This window comes from Plecotus auritus (genome assembly GCF_963455305.1).
Source record: "Plecotus auritus genome assembly, chromosome: 3".
NCBI classification, from domain to species: Eukaryota; Metazoa; Chordata; class Mammalia; order Chiroptera; family Vespertilionidae; genus Plecotus; species Plecotus auritus.
Window position 1 is genome coordinate 169171610 of NC_137772.1, and position 14909 is coordinate 169186518.

A 14909-nucleotide genomic window follows, 5' to 3' on the forward strand; every position below is an offset into this window, starting at 1 on the left:
CCAGGAGTCCCAGGCTATAATTTGAGAGCTTCTTTTCTATCAAGTCACCTAGGTTTCCCCTTACTCTTCTCTCCCAATCATTACATACATCTTATATGTCACTAATTCTTAATGGCTATACCTTTTTTTTTTAATATAAATGACTGGAAGTAGCGGTAGCAGGTGGGTGAGGATGGTCAGGAGGGGGCTGGGCAGATTAGCATGCATCCCTATGCCCCCTGGTTATACCATCTTAATGTCTCTCTTGTCAGAGTCCCCTCAGTCTACAGCTAAAATGCTTATCTCATCTTTTTCCTGGCTGGTGTCTCTGCCTCTATTTTATCTTCTTTCTAAGCCATACACAGTGTAGCAAAAGTAATAATCTTTCTAAAATAGAAAGATGATGAATTAACTCCTTCCTGAAAATTCTTTATAAGGTTCTTATAGCTTTAGTTGGTACACAAGATGTTATATGATCCCTTTTCCACTAACCTAGTGGTCGGCAATCTGTCTCGCGAGCCGCGGTTTGCCGCTCTGTTGACTAATGAGTTTGCTAATCACTGACCTAGACTCTCGATTCCAGTAATTACAGGCTGTTGTTGTTCCTTGTGATTAAGCCCCTATCCCAGTGGTCGGCAAACTCATTAGTCAACAGAGCGGCAAACGACGGCTCCCGAGCCACATGTGGCTTGTGAGCCGCAGTTTGCAGACCACTGCACTAACTTATAGCTTCTTCTCAGGCCACTTTTTTGTGTGCCTTATACTATAGCTTTCTTTATGCAATACTTACAGTTCTGAGAAAGCATCTTGGTGACCCATACATCTGTGTTAGAAATCCTATCTAATAAAAGAGAAATATCCAAATTGACCATCACTCCAACACACAAGATGGCCGCCCCCATGTGGTCAAAGATGGCTGCCCCCATGTGGACACAAGATGGCCAGCAGGGGAGGGCAGTTGTGGGCATTCAGGCCTGCAGGGGAGGGTAGTTGGGGGGGGAACAGGCCTGCAGGGAAGGGCAGTTGGGGGGGACCAGGCCTGCAGGGGAGGGCAGTTGGGGGGGACCAGGCCTGCAGGGGAGGGCAGTTGGGGGCGACCAGGCCTGCAGGGGAGGGCAGTTGGGGGGACCAGGCCTGCAGGGGAGGGCAGTTGGGGGTGACCAAGCCAGCAGGGGAGGGTAGTTAGGGGTGACCAGGTGTGCAGGGGAGGGCAGTTGGGGCAGACCACGCCGGCAGGGGAGGGAAGTTGCGGGGGGGACCAGGCTGGCAAGGGAGGGCAGTTAGGGGTGACCGGGCCAGCAGGGGAGGGCCATTGGGGAGACCAGGCCTGCAGGATAGTGGTTAGGGAGCGATCAGGCAGGCAGGTGAGCAGTTAGGAGCCAGCAGTCCCGGATTATGAGAGGGATGCCTGACTGCCAGTTTAGGCCTAAACTGGCAGTTGGACATCCCCCAAGGGGTCCCAGATTGGAGAGGGTGCAGGCCGGGCTGAGGGACACCCCCGTGCATGAATTTCGTGCACCGGGCCTCTAGTACATTATAATTTATTTGTTTGTCTCCTGCACCATTGATGTTCCTGGTAGGTGCAGAGAGATAATGTCATTCCTCTGGCACACAAATATTAGATTGCATCCCAGAATATTTGTCTCTTAAGAGGACAATGCATAGTGAGGACCTTAAAACCTAATGTCACTCTGGGCCTACTTATTCTGTTCATTCTATGCAAGCAGGCACCAAGAGATTAAGTAACTTGCCCAAGATCACACAGCTTATGAGTAGCAAAGCTGGAAATCAAATATCTAAAATCTGTACAGAATACTGATCTTCTTACTCAGCATCCCATAGTTATATCCTTTGCTAGGATAAAGGTAAGTTAGGATTAGCTAAAATCATATGAATAGCTCTGGTGTGGTGATCTTACAGAAAAAGATGATGTAGTGTTGATATTTTAAAAATTGAATTTATTGTTTTTTAAATATGTTTTTTTTTTATAAAACAACATGTTTTGGTATAAATGAAAGGATCTTTCATGTTGTCTTTATTACAAAATCATTATCACAATTCCTAGTTTTCAGCTCATTTATTTTCCACATCCCAGTGATAACAGCAACAAAAAGTATTTTTAGTTGAAATTTGGGAGATCGATAATCATTTTCTTTTCCCAACAAGTTATATTGGTTAACTTAGAATCCTGTTGCCTTTATTTATTAGAGAAATACATCTGAACTTTACCTTTCTGGTGGGATTTGTCTGCCCATACCTCCTTTTACCCTTACAGTCCCTTGTGCATTGCAATGGATGTTAATTTTGAGAATGCTAATTAGCTTCAGTAATTATATACCTTGCGACATTTCTAGACATTCATAGCTTTGTACTTTTGGTCTAGAATAGGATGTATTGGAGCTTGTTGGCTTTTGTGTCTTTTTTTTTTTTTTAAGAAGGCTTTGAACTTTGTTCAGGGAGGAGTTATATTACTCTATGTAAGTCCAGTCATGGAATTTAAGGCTACTGGGATTTGTTTTGTCAGTGCCCAGAAATATCATACTTATCTTTTGCTAATATATAGTATCTTGAGGTCATCAAGAATATTTTTTCTTTAAGATGATGCCTTTTGTTGTAGATGTGTTTCAGAGTTAGACCAATATGGAGGATGCAATTTTATTAAAATAAACTTTAAAATAAGTACCCAGGCTAGTTTGGGGAGTTATCCTATCTAACAAAAGGGTAATATGCAAATTGACCATCATTCCAACACACAAGATGGCTGCCCCCATGTGCTCAAAGATGGCCGCCACAAGATGGCCAGCAGGGGAGGGCAGTTGTGGGTGATCAGCCCATCAGGGGAGGGCAGTTAGGAGGGACCAGGCCTGCTAGGTAGGGCAGTTGGGGGCAATCAGGTCTGCAGGGGAGGGTAGTTAGGGGTGACCAGGCTGGCAGGGGAGGGCAGTTAGGGGCAATCGGGCCAGCAGGGGAGCAGTTAGGCGTCGATCAGGCTGGCAGGGGAGTGGTTGGGGGGTGATCAGGCTGGCAGGCAGAAGCAATTAGGGGTAATCAGGAAGGCAGGCAGGCAAGCGGTTGGGAGCCAGCAGTCCTGGATTGTGAGAGGGATGTCTGACTGCCCATTTAGGCCCGATCCCAGGGGCCTAAATGGGCAGTGGGCATCCCTCGAGGGGTCCCAGATTGGAGATGGTGCAGGCTGGGCTGAGGGACACCCCCACCCCCGTGCACAAATTTCGTGCATCTGGCCTCTAGTATGACATAAGAAGCATGCCTGCAACATGTCCCTCTTGTTGATAAACTTAATTCTCAGTTATGTAGGATGTGCTGCTGAGCTATCTTTTCTTCCAGCCATTGTTCTCTGTACCTGAGAGTGTCATGTATAATGTTGTGAAGGTTGTTTCAATTAGTTTTAGAATAGATTTGATTCCAAATTTCCTACTTCTGCCTCAGTATTGTAACTTTTAGTTTGGAAGTGAGCATTCATTCATCAGAGAGATAAATATGTTAAAGAAATTTTAAAAAATGAAATTTGAAAACCAAAATATGTTTTTGAGAGAATGATGGAATGCCGGATATAGTTTGTAGACTTGCTTTTAGTTCTTAGGAGTTGCAAGACAAGGAGTTAGGCATAAAAGCAAGAGAGACATGTAGGAAAGTGACTTTTCCTAACTTAATGTTTTAGACTTCTTTTTACTGCATCCCATCATATTTGGCACTTAAAACAAGAGCTTTAGGACAATTCAGTTAATTGAATTTTCTTCTCTGGTAGGATTATGTATGAAATTACTGAATATTATTATTATCCCTGTGCAAGTGGGTGACAAAGTGAAGTTGAAGAAAGCAGGAATGTCCTCATGTTAAAGATATCCTTTAATGTTTCCATTAATTTTATTTTAAGGAAACTGTTCTGAAATTAGAGGAAGCAGCTAAGTGAAGTAACCATGTATAAATAATGGTTATGCCAGGCTTGTTTTCATATTATATTGGTGTTGGAGTGTCAGATAACAATTCTATACTTACTTTTTGTAGTTAATAGTTTATTAACAAATACTTATTCGTTATGTCAGGAACTGAGATTGAGGGATGTAGCAGTGAAGAGAATGGAAAAATTCCTGCTTTTCTAAGAGCTTAAATTTTTTCCAGTTTTATTGAGATATAATTGACATATAACTCTGTATAAATTTAAGGTGTACCACATATTGACTTGACATATATTGCACAATGATTACCACAATAAATTTAGGTAACAGTGTCTTTTTTTGTAAGTTATAAAAAATAGAGCTTACATTTTTGTGGGAGAAATGGTTGTAAGAAAAATAATACTACTAGACCTCCATGTAGTTAATGACAGAAATCCCTAAAATGAGACCCACAAATGGCTGTGTTCTGGTTTCTCTGAAATTGGCTCTACTTTTTTGCCCTTATGGTCTTTTTTTTGGGAGAGGAGTGATGGCAGAGCCAATAATAGTTTTAGTTGGTCACATATTTGCTGTGCATCAGGCACCCTGCAGAATTATTTTGGAAATTATTTCATTGTATTAAGGAGTTTTTAGCTAGCTTATTTTTTTAAAAAATATATTTTATTGATATTTTACAGAGAGGAAGGGAGAGGGATAGAGAGCTAGAAACATCGATGAGAGAGAAACATCGATCAGCTGCCTCCTGCACACCCCCCACTGGGGATGTGCCCACAACCAAGGTACATGCCCTTGACCGGAATCGAACCCGGGACCCTTCAGTCCGCAGGCCGACGCTCTATCCACTGAGCCAAACCGGTTTCGGCTTAGCTAGCTTATTTTACAGGTCAGTAAAGTGAGACTTACAGAGGTAGTTACTAATCTGAGATCACACAGCTGATATGTGATAGGGTTAGATAGGCCTGCTCCTAATAATTTTAAGTTCCCAGGCAAGAGCCTGAATGGAAGCACATATTCCATATGTCTAAATATTTAAGTTATAAATCAGTATTTTAAAAAACTTAGAAAAACTTTTCTCCTCCTACCTGGACAAGTGTATTTTCATAATGGCTTAGAGGCCAGAATTCTTGGACTCTTCGAACTTCTGAGACAGTCTGGGATAGTGCAGGAAGACACACTAAATCTAGTCTCCCTCTGTACCGTTCATCTGTCCCTTATTCACCATTCAGACCATGGATTATGTATAATAGTGGGTATTGTCTATGGGAAGACAGAGTTTCAGAAGAGATCCACTGAAAGTGGGCTTGAGACTGTATGGGCAGGGAATTCTGGGATCCAGCATGTAGTTGGAGGTGGTAGAGTCAGGGGCTTTAGGTAGGTTTTTCCTCTTGGTCCCATGAACATCTTGCCTTGAGGGGATAGGTAATTTAGAAGGGGCTCAGAGTGGATCTGTCTAAAGTGTGAGACCCAGAAAATGGTTCTTTACCACAACCAAGGGTGGTACTAGTGCCAGGACTCTAACCTAGGTTCATCTGACCAGACGGTCTGTTGTCAACAATAAGAAAGCCTGAATTTACAGAGAAGGGGAGTGTTGGCCTACTGTCTGGTGAGTAGAACAGGGATGGAAAACAGCTGGTTCAGCCTTGTTATGTCATGCCTGGAGAAGTGCTTATATGGACCATGTTTTAAATAAGCCAGTCTTTTTCTCCTTTGGAAATACTATTTAGTGTTTGCTCTTAGAATCTAGAGAATTTAGGATTTAAAAAAAAGAAACTTCCCCTTATGTTAAGTGCATTATGATCTTTGTGTAATTTAAGTGGCACAGTATGAGGAGACAGTCAATTTTTCTTCGTTTTTTAAAAAAATATTTTTATTGATTTCAGAGAAAAAGGGCGAGTGAGAGAGAGAGAGAAACATAAATGATGAGAGAGAATCATTGATTGGCTTCCCCCTGCACATCCCCCACTGGGGATCAAGCCCACAACCCGGGCATGTGCCCTGATGGGAATCAAACTGCGACCTCCTGGTTCATAGGTTGATGCTCAACCACTGAGCTACACAGGCTGGGTGTCAATTTTTCTTCTACAGGTAGGTGAGGCAGAAGCATTTGGGTCTATTATGTATTTGTCTGTAGTTTATACTGAACAAGAATTTCTTAAGTATGTGTTTGTTGTGCCTAGTTAGAATAAAGCAATATATAAAAGGACCAGATTATGGTTTCTTTTTTAGTTGTATCATACATTATAGGTAGATTAGGCATCATTATAAGGTCCTAAATTTTTCAGTTGTCTGGAATTGATCTCAGACTTATGAAGAGAGTGGTGTATATTTTGATGGCTATGGGGTAATGCAGTATTTTTCTTTTAAATCCTCACCAGAGGAGTGAGGATATTTTTTTCGATTGATTTTTAGAGAAAGTGGAAGGAGTCGGGGAGAGAGAGAGAGGAAGAGAAACATTGACATGAGAGAGACATATCCATTGGTTTCCCCCCAGCCCACGCCCTGATCGGGGCCAGGGATTGAACCTGCAACCAAGGTACATGCCCTTAACTGGGAATTGAATCTTTGACCCTTCGGTCCAAGGGCTGACGCTCTAACCACTGAGCAACCAGCCAGGGCAGGAAATGCAATTTTGATGTAGAATGGTATTTCTTCATCATAAACATTGTTGAGGTTATAGAATACATTCGGGTTCTGGTTATTCTTATAATCCTCAGGACACCAAACTAAAAATTGACTGTTAACCATGCTACTCATCAGACCCCATACTTGAAGCATTCTTGAGTCAGTTGAAACCTGCACAGTCCCATGCACACATGATCTTGGTCTGTCCTCATCTAATTATAAATTCATCAGTTCTGTTAGACTTGGAGTTTAATTTAAACCTGATAAGAACAATCATAGCTTCTGTCCCGTTTTCTGGCTACCCTTTTTGTTAACAGGAGAGAATCTTGTATTTATATGTGTTGCATGATCAGATCTGTTAGAGGTGGAAAATTTAATAGAAAAATCTTGTATTGTATTGAGTGTACCTTCAATACTAGAGGATAATTAGTAAGTAAAAACCCAAATTGATGTTGGACCTAGAACTTGGTGGTATGTAAAATAGAATTTTATCCCCCTTCTAATTTTTTTAAAAAACATGTCTTCCATATTGGATTACCTTTCTATAACTACTGTTGCCAGATAGCACTAATGTTTATTAGCTTTCTTGTTACCATATTTGCCATGTCCCTGAAAAATACTTGTTTTTTGAAAAAGTACATTAGAATTCTGTCATCTGTTTTGAGTGACAGTTACAGCAGCATCCTGTATTCCCAGCAAAGGGCTTGGGAATTTGTTGACACAAATTCATTTTCTCTGACTCCTGATTTTCCCACCTAGGCTCTGTAGCCTATGGTCTATTTTTAAATCCGACTGCTGTGCTCTGTATTGTGGTAGTTCTTTTCTTGAATTATTTATCATTGTTTGGAGCCGAATGGAGCAGTATGTTTTTCCACCACTGCTCATTAGAACCCATGTGTCTGTCTTCAGCTTGGTTGACAGATTTGGTTCATGTTAAATCCCACTGGCCCATCCTAGGAAGGCTGCAAGGCAGTGTGGGAACAGGCCACAATCTCTGATATACTGTAAAAGTATTCAGACTTGTAGATTATGATTTTGTTTTGATAGCAGTGAGAAAGATAGAAGTTATGCCATGTTCTTACCTTAAACTGCTCAAAGGTACAGATTATGCTATGTTGATTTTTTTGATGACAGTTATTTAATGTTTTTTACAGTTGTTTTAATTTTAGGACAGATGAAGGAGGAATCCCTATGAAAAGCACAGCATTGAATTTAGATTTATTTAGTTATAAATATGACTATTTGGGAGCACTTTTAAATTCTCTGGTCTTGGGGTATGGGTTGTGGAGGATTTGTTTGGAAGTATTCTCATTACCTGTTTTCTCACCTTTTAACAGACTGTAGGCTTGGAAGAAGGATGGCAAAACCTAAAAGGGAGACAATTATTTTGAATGATATTTCTTTTCTGTTTTCTGATGCATAAGAACTGGTGTTTCTCTTTTGTCTTCATCTATGTTTTCTCCTGCATCCTGTCTTTCATGAAAATATTTTTCTCTTTCTCGACGTTGCTGCTTTTTTTCTCTGTGATGTATGAGTACACTTACTTTCGTATTCTTTATTTTTTAAAATATTTCCCTTCTCATATCACTGTAGGTGGAAAGGGAATACCTGTCAATCATTCGGGCACTGGAGAAGGAGAAAAATAGTTTGTACCCCTGCCCTGTTGGCCAGCTCTGAATTTGCCCATACCTTTTTTTAAAAAAGTGGTATAGATTTGGTTTCCATTCTTGGAGTAATGATGAAATACTTTATGTTTTGTACCAGAACAAGGCTTTTGGCCTTCTGTTGCTGCTTTTGGTCCATGCCATTGGCTGAGAAACTGGTATCGCACTGCTCAGTGATTCCAGTTCTTCTTCTTCTTCTTATTATTATTATTGCTTAATTCCCCTGTGATATAGTGGCTCTCAGTTGCATAAATCATACATTTCTTAAAAATACATTTTTATTGATTGCAGAGAGGAATGGAGAGAGAGAGAGATTGTAACATCAATGATGAGAGAGAATCATTGATTGGCTGCCTTCTGCACGCCCCCCACTGGGGAAAGAGCCCACAACCCAGGCATGTGCCCTTGACTGGAATTGAACCTGGGACCCTTCAGTCCGCAAGCTGATGCTCTATCCACTGAGCCAAACAAGTCAGGGCAAATCCTACATTATTTAGCAGTACCTTAGGATAGCCCCATGTACTGACTGTTCTCCTAACATTTCATTAAACTCAATTCTTTGGACTACATCAGCCAGGTTAAACTAAACTTAATTTACTATGTTTCCCTTGTGCTTTTGCTTTTCTCCAAGTTCTCTTGACTCTCTTTTTGTCAATACATTTCCATAACTCCTGGAAAATTCCATTGCAAAAGTATGTTCTTTAGGAAACTTAGGGGGAAATCAGAGGTGAATGGACATGTTTTTCTCATTGTTTTGAATTTCTGTTGGTTTTAATTTCACATATATTTTTAAAATTCCAGATTTCAATTGAAAGGGCAAGAGTAAGTATCTTGTTTTCTGTGAAATCTTATGAACTGTTCCTATTGCTCTCAGCACATGGTAGGCAGCACCTGCCTTACAATAGGGCAGACTCATTGGATAATAGGATATCGATGTAGGGAAAGAGATTGTAAATATTGGGGATTCTCAATTTTGTATCTTTTAGAATAGTAAGAATATGAAGACTTTACACTTTTATTTTGAATTATAGTTTGTAGACTAAAATAATACAGATTACAAATTGAAAGTCCAAAAAGACATGCTTGGTTTCTAAAATAGCCAAGTTTTGACCGCATAACAAAGAGCATATTTATTACTGGCATGCCAGGAAAATGGCTCACTTGAGCAAAAGTCTGATGGTGTAGTTCTTCATCCTTAATAAATTTGAGTTCACATTAGTCTGTTGTGAAAGTCTTTTAGGTGACATTCAGAACCAGAATTGTATATTATCTGCAAGGCTATTAACCTCATTTCCAAACGACCACTAACCCCGGCACCTTTCATGGAGTTGGGTTTACCTTAAAGATCTTAATTCAGAACTAGGGTCCCTGACCTTATAAGAATTAGAATTGTGTTTCAATTCCTTGACCCTTTTTAGATCATTTGATGGTGTTAAGGTGCTGGGGTGTAGGGGTAAGGGTTGGGGACAGGGGTTTTCTGAGTGAAGACTAGGAAGGAGGAAAGCTACCTGAGGATTCTTATTTGCCTAATCCTTCTGTATGAAATCAATCTCTTGCTGTCATCTTAGACCCACCCCAGCCATGCCAGGTGAGTCCTCAGTCCCAACACTGCTGACTGTTTGCAAAGTTAGGGAACAGTCCCCCAAGTGCACCCTCACTTCTGGCACCAATTGCAGAGTTCAAGGGTCCCCAAGACCACCCTTCGATTCAATGATTTGCTAGAAGGATGCATAGAACTCACTGAAAGCTGTTATACTAAAAGTATGGTTTATTTCAGCAAAAGGATGCTAATTAAAATCAGCCAATGGAAGAGACACATGAGGCAGAATTCAGAAGGGTTCCAAATGCTGAGCTTCCAGTTATCCTCTCTCAGTGGAGCTATGGACAGAGTTAACTCTTCCTGGCAGTGGTATTTGACAACACACATGGAATAGTGTCGACTGAATAAACTCACTCGAACCTTGGTTTTCAGAGTTTTTGTTGGGACTCTATCACATAGATATGATTGACTTCGTATGTAAGCTGACCTCAGTCTCCAGCCCCTCCTGAGGTCAAGCTGATTCTGTGACCCCAAGTCTCCACCTTAAATCACATTATTAGACTATCTGGCCTAGCTGAAAGGCCCCAGTAAACAAAAGACTCTTAATATGTAGGACATTTCAATGGTTAAGGATTATTTTCAGGGAGCTGAGGCAAAGACCAGACCTCTCTTTGGGTAAGGTTACTATGCACTCAGCTAATTTAATTCTCAGGCCCAACCAAAAGGAATGCAAAGGGAATGCATTTAAATTTTTTTGAACCATGCAAATTTATTTATTTTTTAAATATATTTTATTGATTTTTTACAGAGAGGAAGGGAGAGGGATAGAGAGCCAGAAACATCGATGAGAGAGAAACATCGATCAGCTGCCTCCTGCACAACCCCCACTGGGGATGTGCCCGCAACCAAGGTACATGCCCTTGACCGGAATCGAACCCGGGACCCTTCAGTCCGCAGGCCGACGCTCTATCCACTGAGCCAAACCGGTTTCGGCACAAATTTATTTTTTGGTCATAAAGTTAAATGTATATAAGTTAAATTTAATAAAAAAGTAGATCCAAGTTGATAGAGTTCCCAGGCCCCTGAGAAAAGCCAACTCATATCATCCATGGTGTAACATACCTTAAACATAGCTTCAAAGAATGCCCCAAAATAGATTGCCAATAATTATGAGCTAATAATAATAATAATAATGTCACAAATAAACAAGTCACTGTGAACAAGCCTCAGCAGAAACAACTGATCCAGACTCACAGAAACTTCAGATACTGAAATTATTTGATGTAGAATATAAAATAAGTATATTTAGTGAAATAGAAGAGTGAATAAAATATATATTTTTTTCTTTTTCTGAGAAGGCTGTTTAATGAGATCTAGGGACACGGCATAGCCCTGTACAAAAACACCAAATTCGCTCAGGGAGAAGAGACAGGAAAACAGGAAAGCAGACTTGCAATGAGAGGAGGTGGCTTTTCAGTTGGCTGGGGGAGGGGGTGGAATGATTCCAGGGCCCTCGGAGGGCAGCGGGGGTCTCATCATTGGGGGCATGGGAGCTGGGGGATGGACCCTGGGATTGGAGGGATGAACTCCAGGAGGCTGGGGGTGAACCCCAGGAGCTGGAGGATGAACCCCTGGAGGAGGGGGTATACCCCAGGTGGCTGGGGGTGCATCCCCGGAGCTGGGGGGTGTACCCCTGGGGCCTGTGGGTGGACTGAAGAAGCTTGTGGGTGTACCCCTGGGGCCTGGGGGTGAACTCCAGCAGATGGGGGAGGGTGGACACCTGGGGCTGGAGGATGGACTCCTGGGGCTGGAGGGTGAACCCTGGGAGCAGGGGGATGAACCCCAGATGTTGGTGCATGGACCACTGGTGCTGGGTGATGGACCCCAGGAGCTAGAGGGTGGACCCCAGATGGTGGGTGGACCAGTGGTGCTGGAGGGTGGACTCCAGGAGCTGGGGGGGGGGCAGCTGGGGAGGGCCCGGGGGCCCTGCAGGTGTAGGCCCACTGGGTGGCATGGGGGGCAGAGGCAGGCCTCCTGGTGGGGGTGGAGGCAAAGACTCAGGCAGTGATGGCCATGGGGCAAACCATTCATCAGTGGGGGTGGTGGCCGCTTTACCCCAGGAGGCCCAGCGGGGAGGCTTGGCGGGGCTGGAGGCTTTTCCATCTTAAAGTGGAACTGAAGGAAGAACTGCTTGGTTTCCCAGTTCCAGTGAGTCCAAAACTGCCCTCGGCCTTGTCAATCTCTCTGCTTGGCACCTTGAAGGCAATGGTCTCGTAGGGCTCAGCAGCCATCAGCAGGTACTGCCAGCGCCTGTCTGGGGGCTCGATCCTTTGTTCGTAGGCAGACATGAAGCGGTGGCGTGTTATGATACCGTCAGCGATCTCAGGATAGTCGATCTGGAAGAGGAGGCTCTGCTGGCCCATCTCTGTGTCCCTCTTCTTGGTCACTTTATAGCCCAGGCGGCCGATCTTCACAAACTTCACTTCTACTTTGACCTTCTCTGGTGCTGGCCTTTTTAGCCTCCTTGGCTGCTCGCCGGGCCAAGTTGGTCTGGTGCTTTTTCCCCTGGGTGTGCATGAGGTAGCTCCCCTCATTGTTGTGGAGTGTCAGGCACAGCTTGCATTCATATGAGCCCAGGTGGTTCTTCATGAAATAAGGGTCCTTATTGATGTCTATGGTCTCTAGGGCCAGCTGCCGGAGGCGCTCCCGCCGGTCCCGGTTGCTCTCAGAAGAGGAGGCCATGCCACCACTCCCGGTCTTGCCCCCAGGGCGATGTTGGAAGTCCATGGTGAAGGCCTTTGGGCTTTACTGGACTGGGGGGATACCTGCACCCGAGGCCGCAATCCCATTGCCTTTTCACCCGCCACGGGCCACTACGACTTTGTTCAGTCTGAATAAAAATTTTGAATAAGAAATAAGAGAATAGCAAGACTAGTTGGGTTGTAAAGTAAGGAAAATATTTTAAAAATAAAAATCTATATATATAAAACCCTAATATGCAAATAGACCCAACAGCGGAACAACTGAACAACTGGTCACCATGACGTGCTTTGACCACCAGAGGGTGTGCACGGAACATGGTGGGCATCGGCAGCAGGCAGTAGAGCACGGAACATGGCGAGTGTTGGCTGTGGCAGGATGGTGGAGCAGGTGAGTGGGAGCACCAGACCAAGGCGGGGCACCAGTAGCTGTCATTGGGGTGAGCCTCTGGTGGTTACTGAAAATTCTTTGCTCCCGCGTGCTGCGATTCCACCCAGCGCTCGCACCTGCTGCCAGCATTGGCCCCGCTTGCACCCTCTGCTGGCGCCTAGTGCTGGCCCCAATCTCTTGGCACCATCAGCAGCGGCTGCTGGCCCCGATTGCCCCTCAGGGCTTCTCCACCTCCCCCTGCTCCTGAGGGGCGATTGGGGCTGCAGCCGCCTCTCACACCCGTTGCCGGCGACAGTCCCACTCATACCTGCTGCCAGTGCTGGCCCTGCTTGCACCCGCAGCCGGTGCCAGTCCCAGTCGCTCTGTGCAGTTAGTGGGTGTGAGTGGGTGTGAGTGGGGCCGGTGCCATCAGCATGTGGGCGGCAGTGGTGGGAGTGGGCCTGCCAGCAGACGGGACCGGGGGCCATGGCGGGAGGGGCTGGGCGGGGGTGCAGAGGATGGGCCAAGACCCACCCCTGTGCCCACCACAGCTTCTCGGACCACAATTCCTTTCAAGGTGCACAAATTCATGCACTGGTCTCCTAGTATATAATAATTGAATGTTAAAAACTCAGTGGAAGGGAGCTTAAGTTCTAGTCATGATTGAGTAACAAGTTGATTTATGCTCCTCCCTTAAATAAGTGACTGGACAAAGTATATTTTAAAAGCTATTTTAGACATTGGACAAGGGATAGCACAGAACAGGGAATACCTGAGAGAAGTGAAATAAAGAAGTTGAGCCCTATGATGGCCCTACCTTTTGGCCTGAAGAACGTTTCCAGGCTGTAGCACCTAAGATGAGAAGGGATACCCAAATAGAGCTGACAGTCTCCCTGAGATGAGACAGAGGTAAAAGTTCAGGAAAGTTAAAGCAGCTAGAATCTGTGGGTAGAATATTTGAGAGAAGTTTTGCACAGAGAGAGCAAGAGATTCCCACTAAACTTGCACTGTCTAGTACAGTAGCTGCTAACCACATGTAGATATTTAAATAAAAATTTATTTTCTGAGTTGCCCCAACCACATTTCCAATGCTCAACAGCCACAATTCCATAATCACAGAAAGTTGTATTGGATTTTAGTGCCTTAGATTCTTTAGCCGAGTGATAATCAGTTCATGATTAGTGACAAAATTAACCCAAGGCCAGAAAAGGACCACTAGAAAGCATTAGATAAAACAGTCTCTGTTATACAGGACCATACATATGTTGTGTTTCCACTAGCTAGAGTAAAAACACCCTCTAACACCTGGGGCATTGTTGAGTCCTTAGAAGGGTATTGCTTCAAAAATGGTGTCAAATTAGCCCTGGTCTAAAGGATTTACCTAACAAAGCTTTAGCAAGCCTTACCAGGATTAAGTTGTTTCCAAGTCACTGATTCCTAAAACAAAGCTCAAAATTAAAGGAAAATTTTAAAAACTCCAGCAAATAATGCAAAATTTACAACATTTGACATCAAATCACAAATTATCAGGTATACAAAGAAGCAGAGAATACAGTGCATATTGAGGAGAAAAATCAGCCACTAGAAATGACACAGATGATGGAATTAGTAGTAGACAAAGACATTGTAACAGTTACAAGTTTTTCATATGTTCAAAAGTTAAATGAAAGATTGTGCATATTAAATGGAGACATGGAAGATTAAAAATGATCCAAATCAAACTTCTAAAAATGAGAATTACAACTTCTGAAATGACAAAGATAGTAGACAGGATTAACAGTAGATAGGCATTACAGAAGAAAAAATTAATGAACTTGAAGATGGTAGCAATAGAAACATCCAAAATAAAACATAAAATGATAAAAAATAAAATTATATGGTCATGAATGATGAATGAGCAGTGGAACATCAGGCAGTCTAAGAATACTGTGTAGCCCTGGCCGATGTGGCTCAGTTGGTTGAGTGTCATCCCATGCATCAAAAGGTCACTGTTTCAATTTTGAGGCCTCTCTCCTTAGCGTGTAGGAGGCAGCTGATCAATGTTTCTCACATTGATGT

General features: G+C 43.2%; 1 protein-coding gene and 1 pseudogene across 24 annotated transcripts in view; one reads left to right on the plus strand and one right to left on the minus strand.

The window, feature by feature from the left end:
• Nucleotides 1-14909, plus strand: part of R3HDM2 (R3H domain containing 2) — a 212756-nt gene that overhangs the window by 67739 nt on the left and 130108 nt on the right. The window lies entirely within an intron of this gene.
• Nucleotides 11196-12603, minus strand: LOC308245609 (splicing factor 3A subunit 2-like; annotated as a pseudogene). The gene has a single exon. The product of its transcript is annotated as a splicing factor 3A subunit 2-like (transcript).